Here is a 10,903-nt window from a genome sequence, read left to right on the forward strand (position 1 = left end):
CCCAAGTGAGGTCCAAACTCTGAGATTCTAATCAGAATTTCTTTGGGAAATGCCCATTTTATAGAGTAACATGGAGTGGGATAGGTAAGCACACCCTTTCCCCACACATACAAGCAATCTATATATGTCTATATGTTAGCAATATTTCTCAAAATGGTTGAATTCTGGGGATTTTGCTGTTGTTTTTTTGGCTGTAGTGTGCAGGACTTGATGTGGGATCTCAGTTCCCAGACCAGGGATCAAATGTGGGCTGCAGTAGTGAAAGCACTGAGTCCTAACAAGTAGACCACAAGAGAACTCCCAGAATTCTGTTACTTTTAATTTTTCTTGGTGCTGTTGCATATCTTACAAATTTCTATAATTTATATGTAATTACTAAGATGAATGCTGATAGCATTTATTAAACTCTTATATCAGCATGATCATTGTTATATCACTGTGGTAACATTGTGATACACTTCCTTAGGCATACTTCGTTTAAACCTCAAAATGGGACAAAAAGTAGGAACTGTGATGAACCTCAATTTATTGATGGGAAAACTACAACTTAGAGCTTTTTCACTGTACGCCTGGAAAGACGAAAGAGCTAACAGGTGGCAAAGTCAATACATGAGGCCATGTCTATCTGAATCTGCATTTGTATTCTTTGTACCACACCATGTAATATAACTAATGAGGGAGAACCTTCACTGGACCACACATCAGAAGTGCCTGGCTATGACCACCACATCCACATTTATTTTCATGAGGTGGGACATCAAATGCTACTCTATCTGAAAGAAGAATAGGAGATAGGCAGAAGGGATGCAAACTCAGTGTCTGAAAAATTGGGTCTGTTTCCCCTACAAAGCATATAAAGCAATGTGGAATGAAGGAAGAGAGGTAAACTGGGCACACACCCAAGACCGTATTAATGCATAGCTATGGATGGGAGGCCAACAATTCAAGAAAACCTCACCTACCCAGAGGTCCAACTTGCAGCAGGCTCAGCTAGTTGTAACTCAGGGGACCCCAAAATTAGTTTAAGGGACTTTTGTGCATCATAAATGCCTCAAAGAGCTACGAAGTTAATAATATTAGAAATATGTAGATACCACTGGTCTCCTCCAGATAACCATATGTGTGGAAAAACAGTAATGGATTAGCTACATAACACATTGAGAGCTAAAGAAATTCTACCAGTGGCAAGGAATAAGAGATCAACAGACTCGGCAGAAGAAGTAGAAGCGTTCAAGCAGATCAGCTGGGTGAAATGGACCATCCGAGTCCTCCATGCTTCAGCAGCCAGTAAAGATATTGCCGCATGGCAGCACAATAAAGAAACAATATTAGAACAAGAAAGAGCACTGAAGGTTACTGGAGGTCACCTGAGACTCCTCCTTATTTTATAACAGAGTTGATGAAGTAACAAAACTATTGCTGCTCAAAATTATAATCCTGAGTCATTAAGAAGTAAAGATCATGTCAAAATACTTTAAGAAGCCTACAGAAAGGAAAAATAAACATAATGGCATTTACCCACGTAAACTTACATTTTCTGAAAAATATTCTTTTGTGAAATATCTCATTCTCTGACAAGGTCAGATATATTGGTCATTATGATAAGTCCTAGTAATTAGATTAGAAGACAACATTCTGTTTTTCGAACCCTACCACCTCTTTTTCTCTTCATACCCTCCCTATGAAATTGTAAAGATAGATATTTGGTATAATTATCCTCACTCTATAGATCTGTCTCAGTGAAGCCACTTAAGCTTGGCAGAGCCACAAGTAAAACCTGGATCTCCTAACTCATAGTTCTGGGAACTTTCTTCCATGTTTCTTTGACTGAAAGCATCTTCTGAGGAGTGATGCTAGAAAAAGAAATAAGTACCTAAGAATAGGCAATACCATTTATACATTTATTCCTTCAACAAATCAGTTAAGCCATTGACACAAAAATACTACCAAAAAAATGCTCCAAGCTAAGTGGCCTTAAACAATAGTCATTGTATTCTCACAAATCTATGTGTTGCTTGAAGGGTAGGATGGGCTTTGCTGGGCAATTCTGCTGGTCTCAGCCTTGGCCTGGCTGATCTGGCCAGCGCTTGGCTGTGGTGGTAGTGCTTTTCTTTATATGTCTCTCCCGTCTATCCTGGGGCTGGAGAGCCAGCCTAGGCACAGCTCATGGCAACAGCAGAGGTACAGGAAAATAAGCCTCATTTTCAAGCTTTTGGTCTGCCCTCCAAGCCTTTAACCCAATAATATTCCATCGGCCAAAACAAGTCACATAGCCAAACTCAAAGCCAAGAAGCAGGAAAAGATTGTTCATCTTGAATGGGACAAACTGCAGAGCCAGATGGCAAAGGATGTGGGCACAGGGGAGTGAAGAACTGGGCCCATGAATGTAGTCTACGACAGTACCTACCATATCCCAGGCACTGTGCTAGGCACTGAAGAAACAGTGCTGATCATAATAGAATCTGGCCTTTTGGAGCTTACAGTCAAAAATTGATGATTAAACATCCACCCACACAAACTCCACTGCAGTGTGCTACAATTGTAATCCAAATTTAACAATGTTATCGTCATACCTTGCATTTCTACAGGGAATAAATGCTTTGAGGGATTATCCATTATTTTAATATCCTTTCACCATTGCTCCTCCTCTGTTGGCAGGCATATATCATATGGTCTCATATTATATATTCATTCAAGTAAATCATTGAATTTATGTAGAGAACCAATGGAATAGCCTTTTTTGGCTCTATTGGCTATGGGTCCCTGTGAGAATCCGTGGGTAAGAGAAAAACTCTCACCTTAAGAAGCTGAGGACCTGCACTCCAGGGATCCACCCCTTACAAGTATCCTGTTTGCATCACAGGTTGTTAATTAATTCAAAAACATTTACCTACAGCCATCTATGTACCAGGCTCAGTGATCAGAGTTCTTCCATCTAATGACTCAGCTAACCCTCATGATACTGTTGTGAGTAAAACTAGTAGAAGATGCTCCCCATACTCAACAAATGGTTATTAAAGCACTAATTATATGCCAGGCACCAGGCCTGCCACATGAAAAATACATATATTTCTGGCCTTCCAGAAGCTCACTTTCTATTAAGAGAGACAGACTTGTAAACAATACAATTAAAATATAATGAGGTAAGAGCCTTTATAGGAGACAACGCACTTTAAAACATTATGCAAATATAAGTTATTATAATTAAGCATATCTGCAGGTCTCAAAGACCTCATCCTGTTTTCAGAAGTGCCTAATTTATATACAAAGAAATCTGTGGTACTGAGACAACTTGAAGTGAATGGAGGAATTCCTTGACCCCAAACCTTATGCCACCACTGTTTCCATCACTCTGAGAAAACCCACTCAAAAAGAAAAAGAAAAAAGCATGATGCTTGGCCAGCCTAGCAGAAAAGTGACAGTCTTCGCAGATTCAAGAGAATACTGAAGAAATATATGTGTTTGGGACAGGGGATAAGAAAAGAGGAGCAAACATTCCAAAAAGCCTATCAAATGAGGGAACTCAGGACACAAACCTAAAAAATTAGAGCGTGGAGTGATCTTATTTAGGCATTGGTTCCAATTTCCTTGATATGAAATCAATGCCTGGGAGTTCAAGACACAAAACAAGAGTTTGTTTATCAGCTCCAGCACTTCGCAAATAACTGTTTAAACAGATAATCAACCCAAATATTTATACTTCTCCCTATCAACTTTTTCTCTAGTTTTTTCCTTCCTTATCCCACTATTTCCTGAAGTAAAGCATGCTAATTACTGGAAGGTACATGGTGACATCAGCCACTGAGTCAGCTTATCTTATCAAAAACTTCCACTGACAAATAAAAAATGTTTTTAATAAAGCACATACCTTAGACATAAAGGGAACTATTTGTCACAAATTTAAAACCCCCATAAAGCCCAATCACTGATGACTGGAGATGTTACTTAGAATATCAGTGCCACAATCTCAGTAGTGCTTTCATTAAATGACTTTGCCCAAGTTATGAAACCTTCATAATTCCATGAAAAATGGGTGTCTCTAACAATACCATGTATAATTAAGCATATATTGCCATGCAGTTGGAAAATTCCACTGTCACCTGCATCAGCCTCAAAGATCAATTTGCATACACAGATCAAAGGGAACCTTACAGCTTGCTGGTTCATTTAAAAGGGAACCAGGACAATTTTAAGACCTTATTAAATCCTTCCAATTAATCAGAATAAGAATGTTTTGACTTGTAAACACCAAAGTACTTTACAAGGGATTCTGAAGGAGATGCATTCATCTATTGCTTGAGTTGAAATTTCTGATGTGTTCGTCTTCATTGCCTGTCTCTCTCAAGCCTCAACTTCTTGAATCTTGTTCAAATTAATGGCATGTTTTAAAGTCAAAGCAAATTTGTATTATCTCATTCAATTAAAAATCCAAAGCTTCAGCAGGTTCTTCAGAAGGACAGGAGTGGAGAAAATAGTGCTGACATAAAGTCAAAACCAAAGCCCCTTGCATCTTCATTTTGTGCAACACCCTTCAGGAGTGCCAAGCAAGGAATAAGCCAGGTGGGGGAGTTCTTTATGGCCAGGATAGAGAGAAGGAATAGAAAGCAGAGACCAGGGTCAAGGACAAAGGCCCACTCTTGTTAGTAATAAAGGGTCACTGTGACTGTCCTTTACATATTATCTCTCAGCTCTAAGATCACCTTTCTGTGAACCTGGAGCTGGAGCTCTGCAAGCCACATCTTCCCAGCTCCCTTGCTAGCTGGCTTCCGGTCCAGTTCTGCCTGTGGGAGACCGAACATGGAAGATCTTCCAGAGAAAACCAATGTGGGAAGAGAAGAAAGGGGACTTCCTACTTCTTTCCCAGTCTCGGTCAGCACCCTTCCAACAGCAGGATCACCCTGCACCCTCGGAGGTGCCAATAGCAGCTGGAGGATCAGTCACCTGTGCTCCCTCACTCTTTGGGCCACGATACCTAGTCTATCGAGCACCCACTGGATCATCCCCTCATTGGCCCCAACACCAGCAGCAAGGCACCTGCTCCACAGAGGTCCAGGCACCAGTCCCAGTATGCACCTATTGCAAGTTCCCGGGTCCTAAGACACCCTTTCTCCCTCCTGTCCTACCAGCGCAGGGCAGGAACTGCTTCTTGCAGCCATTCATCTCTGACCTCTCTAGGCTTCCCCTTGTGCTCGCCAGCCTTCTGACACCTGTGCAACCAATTCTTGCATTAAATCCCTTCTGTTTAAATTCCTGGCGTAGTTTCTCTTTTCTTAACTAGATCCTAATTGATATTCTCACTGAGGCAGCAACTGTCAACGAAGGAAGAAAGTGGATTTTTCCATCACTGGTAAGGGATTGGGGAAAGGATCAATACATTATTTTTAGAAGCTGTAGAGGTGATTCGGATAAAATTGCCATTCCCCACCACAATTCTTTCGGCCTTTCTTCCTCCTTCAACTGTGATGTGGCTTCTGGGCCCCCTTCCAAGGGCATGCTGCATACATCGAAAGGCAGCACTGATGGAAGCGATCTCTGGGAGTCCTCAAGGAGTTCCTTTAGCCATTAACCCCACAGGTAAATCCTTTTGCATAAATGTCAACGGTGGTGATTTGTAATGATGCTAGACCACGTGCGACCACATCTTTGTTGCTGATCTTTTCAAAGGCTGCCCTTACCAGCCAGTCATACAAGCTACCAAGCCTCACGAGAATTAGAGGCCACACATGTAACCATGCCTAGACTCTGGCAAGAGAACACAGTCAACCCCACAGAGGAGCAAAAAGGAGAACCTTAGCTCAGAGCTTAAGAAAAGGTTCCCAACCCTTGACATCTTACAGCCTCAGCGCTAACTGCACTTTCAACACCAGACTGCATATTTTCCGCCCAGCATAGATCATAGCCAGGAAACAAATTCAAGCTTGGAAAATCATTTAGAAAACTGCCAACACTTTGATATTGGTTTTTACACATGGATGCCATAATTATGTTGTTATATCTGTAGGGTATCTTTATTTCTCTAGTGCTTTGGTTGTGTTGTATTTTGATGAAATATTAAGCAACAAATATTTCAAGAAGTGCAGGAAGATGATTCCCTAAGTAAATAACTTTGGTTTTAAAAAGATCACTTCTAGAAATTATTAACACAATGATTAGAGGTGAGGACTTTAACACAGAGCTCAGACAGATGTTGACTGCAGCATTTAGCTTCCTTTTCTGAGCATTACTGAGCCGCTCATGCCCAGAGCTAATATGACCTCAAGAAAATGAAACCAGTCTTTGGCTCAGTGATTTAGAGGCAGTGGGGGGAGTTGGGAATAAATGCTAATGGTTTTCAGTCAAACCCAAAGCGAAATACAAGCCAAAGTAAATATTTTTTTTTTCGTAACGCTTCCAGATGACATTTGTGTGGCAGGATAAGGCCTTACCCTGAGAAATAATTTCTTTCAGTTAACAGACCCTGCTTCAGTTTATCTTTCAGTGGAGGGAAAACACAGGAAATCATATAAAGGAAACAGAGGATAAGACAAATGTTTCACAACAGTTCTATTGCATTTACCAGTCTCTGAGGCAAGCTGCTGACTCATCCTAAATTCTAATCTTTTCCCCACCTAGCCTCCACCACACATGGCACACATCTCCTTCACCCATCTCGACCTCTGCACATCAATATTTTCTCCATCATGGACCACTATTCTTTTCACCTCTTCTTCATGATATGCCGTTCAAGTAGGGCTGGTCTCATAAACCCTAATTTTATAGGACAACTTACATTCAGCGTGGAAGCTCAAATTTGTATCAAATAGGCAGAAAAAAAAACTATTTTTTTAATAAATTTATCGGTTTAAATCCACTCACTCTTATCTTCCCTGTTAACTGCTGGAAAGGTATATGTAAAGAGGCACATTTTTCTGACAATTGTTTTGTAATGTCTTTGGTATTTCTTAAATCTACTCCCCCCACACCTCTGCCCCCCAATCCTGCCAGCTTATCTAGAGAATGGGAAGAGGGGTAGTGCTGACTGGTAAAACATACCACTTTGCATTCAAGAGGCATTCCTTCTTTATTTATCTATTTGTATTTGCTGAAGCTATGCATATGTCCTAAACATTTGCTCTATAATATATGTCCTGTATATCTGCCTAAATTATCATCAGTTTTGAACCTATCGGCCTCCAGCAAAATAGTGAACTCTTACTCCTGCCACCATTAGCAATGTGGCACTCACAGAGATCCTCGGTGTAGCAGAAATGGCAGAAGCTGTTGGCACCCTGCCCACATCCTCTTGCCATCCATTATTCTCTTATATGCCTGTGTCTTTCAAGGCAAGTCCCTGAGGCCCCCTGCCTGCAAGGCCTCTCTAGCCACAGGAGCACACTCTGTTCACACACACCCCCACAGTGGCTGTCAACCATGAAGGATGGCAGTGAGTGGACACACACTCCAGCTTCCTCAGCCCTTGGGTGAGACAAGTCTGAGGCATGTCGTACACAATCTTGCAGAGGCCCATGGCAGAACGGATGGTCAGTCGCCCACAACCGTAAGGCTCCCATGAACACATCTCTGCATCGGCTGCCTTCCCTTTCCTGTCTCACTTTGCCCCTTTGCTACCAGTGCTTTCTGGGATCCCTCCCAGATCAACTACTTGCATCCATATCTTGTCTCCAGGTCTGCTTATGAGGGACCCCAGGCTAAAACCATTCAGCAAGTGTTTTCGATGGTATGTATGGGTCTTTCTGCCCCTCAAATTTGAAACATTAAAAGTTTCATATTTGGGAATGGGGGACTAAAAATAACTTGGGGAGTTTCCTTCATGGCTCAGTGGAAATGAATCTGACTAGAATCCATGAAGACGCAGGTTCGATCCCTGGTCTCACTCAGTGGGTTAAGGATCCAGCATTGCCGTGAGCTGTGCTGTATGGGACACAAATGCGGCTCAGGTCTGCTGTGGCTATGGCTATGGCTTAGGCCAGTGGCTACAGCTCTGATTCAACCCCTAGCCTGGGAATCTCCATATGCCACGGGTGTGGCCCTAGAAAAGGCAGAAAGACAAAAAAAATCACATGGGAGATTTGTTTTTGTTTTTTTGGGGTTTTTTTGTTTGTTTGTTTTTGTGTTTTTTTTTTTTTTTTTTTTTGGTCTTTTCTAGGGCCGCACCCGCAGTATATGGAGGTTCCGAGGCTAGGGGTCTAATCAGAGCTGTTACTGCCAGCCTATGCCACAGCCACAGCAACGCCAGATCTCCGAGCCGGGTGTGCAACCTACACCACAGCTCACGGCAATGCCGGATCCTTAACCTACTGAGCGAGGTCAGGGATTGAACCCACAACCTCAAGGTTCCTAGTCGGATTCATTAAACCAAGCCACAACGGGAACTTGTGGGAGATTTGTTTTCTAAATACACCACTCATCCCCCTAAAGGAGGTACAGGCAGGCACCAAAATCATACTGTATACTACTAGTAGTAAAATCTCACTTTTGACCCATAGGCCACTGAAGCATTTTGATAATGAAACACCTTGACCAAATCAGGGCCTGGGCCAGTGGAAGTGAGTCAAGCCCTCTGGCACATAATACTGCTGGATAAATGGTCCCTGCCCCTCAGCTCATGGATCAATTCCCAGCCAGGAACTAGCACAGAGGCAAAAAAGTCTCTCAGACAGAAGAGTGTAAGATTTCAACCCTTTCTGTGTGGGGCTTAACATTATTTAAAGTCACTTCATGGCCCTGACTGCAGCCAGATAACAGCAAAGTGCATTGAGGCCATGTGGGTGGCTGAGAGTGACCACCTGACAGGATTCAGCACCAAAGACTCACATTAGAAGAGAACAGTCACTGGGAGTCCTCTGGGAGGCTGGCACTGGAATCTGTCTCCACCCATGGTCCACTCCTGATTGAGTCCAACCCTGAGGAAAGACATATTCGCCATGTCACTTATTCAACAAGGACTCTCGTGCTGGGCTAGGCACTGAGAATTCAACAGTGAGCTGCCTTGGTGGGAGCTTACAGTAGGGTGTGGAAGACAGATATTAGACAAGCAGGAAAACAGGCAGATCACTACAAAAGGAATATTTAAACAGTATCAGAAGTCAGAATTTCAGGGCAAAGGGGCTGTAAAGGGAGCAGGCTGGAGGAAATAGCACGTGTGACGGCCCTGAGAAGGGGAGGGAGGGTGGAATATTTTAAGGAACTGAAAAAAGGCCAATACAGCTAAGGTGAGAGAGAGAGAGACCTCATTAAAATTTTGCTCGTCAGGCTAAGTGCTATAGAAAGCCCCTGAAGAGATCTTAAGTAGGAATTCCACATAGAGGAATTCAGGGCCTAAGAAGGGGTCCTCACCAATGTCAGCCACAGTATTGAAGCAGGCAGATGAGAGAAAGGGAAAGAGAGATGAGACAGACAGAGAGGAGGAAGAGAGAGAGGTGGGAGGGGTAGAAAGGGAATTTAAAACACTATCTCTGTTGCATAGTTAATATACGATAAATATTAGCTACTTACTGAAGGACTCTTTTCTTTAAATAAAAAAGCCCTCAGTTCCTCAAGTAAAAACTCCAACGTGGGCTAAAACTTTACAACTATCAACATTTTTCTAGAGAGGCTAGTGCTTACTTGATGGTCATTAACTAAATTAAAATTGTCCAGTAATTTAACAGGGGATCTCAAACCTAGCTGCTCATTATAAATGCCTGGGGGGCTTTTAAAAATAATGATTCTTTGACATTGTCCAACCAATCAAATCAAAACCCCTAGGAGGTGAGGTGTAGGCCTGAGTAATTTTTAAAGTTCCCCAGTTGCTTTTATGTGTGGTCAGCTTTAAGAACCAGAGCAACAATTCAACATGATTTAATTCATTACTGAATAGCTAGCCAGTCTGTCCCCAGCCCAAATGGGTTACAAGAGAGGTAAATTGAACTTGAAGTTGGGAAGAGTTTGCTGAGAGTCTGCTTGGGGCTGGGCATTTTTCATCCACCTTGTCATTCAGTATCCAAAAAATTCGATAAGACGACTCTTTTTATCCCATTTCGTAGATGAAAAACAAATGATACTCAAAGAAGCAAGTTGCTCAGGTCACCACAAGTGGGGGCAGGTGTCAGGATTCAAGCCCTAGTCCCTTTGTATTCTAAACCCTACTGTCTTCCTACTACCCCCATACTGCTGTCTAAGAAAGAGGTGTATGGTTACAACCCTTGAGAAGCCACAAAGGAAATCAGAGTCTGAAAACGTGGTGGCGCTGAGAAAGGGCCCTGAGGGAAGTGTCAGAGGACACAAGATAAATTTTACATAATTCACCGTTTTCCCCACAGACAGTGCTGCCAATCAAGGCAGATTTCTAGGAGGTCTCCTCTCACGCAGCAACCCCTCCCCCAGGTCATTTACCTCATTTCCTGATCTCATGCATCAGTGAACTCCCATTATCTATGCTTGTAACGTGGATCCAGCCATTCCTCATTATCCTCCCAGCTACAGAGCTCGTGCAAGCGGGCAGGATTCCCTCCCAGGAGACAATGTCTGCGGCCCTCACACGGCAGCCCGAGCTACAGGGGGAAAGAAATGGGAGCATGCTGATCAGGCAGGCCACTCTACTTAAAATCCTCCAGGGGCTCCCCATGTCCGCCAGACCACAGTCCCAACTTCTTACTGTGACCTTGGGGCCCTCCAAGCTCTGGGCCCACCTACTTTTCTGGCTCCATCTCCGGCACCGTTTCCCCTCACTCAACGCTGGCCTTCCACCTGGCCCAATGGGGACTCTGACCCAGACCTTTGCACGGCTGCCTGCTTCTCCTCGTTCAGCTCTCAACTCCACTGTCACCTCTTCAGAGAGGCCTCACCTGGCCATCGGAGCTAAAGAGGCCCCCATCCCCACCTTGGTGGTCACATGTTAGGCATTCTATAACGACCTGCTTCC

This window comes from Sus scrofa, chromosome X, assembly GCF_000003025.6.
Source record: "Sus scrofa isolate TJ Tabasco breed Duroc chromosome X, Sscrofa11.1, whole genome shotgun sequence".
Taxonomy (NCBI): domain Eukaryota; kingdom Metazoa; phylum Chordata; class Mammalia; order Artiodactyla; family Suidae; genus Sus; species Sus scrofa.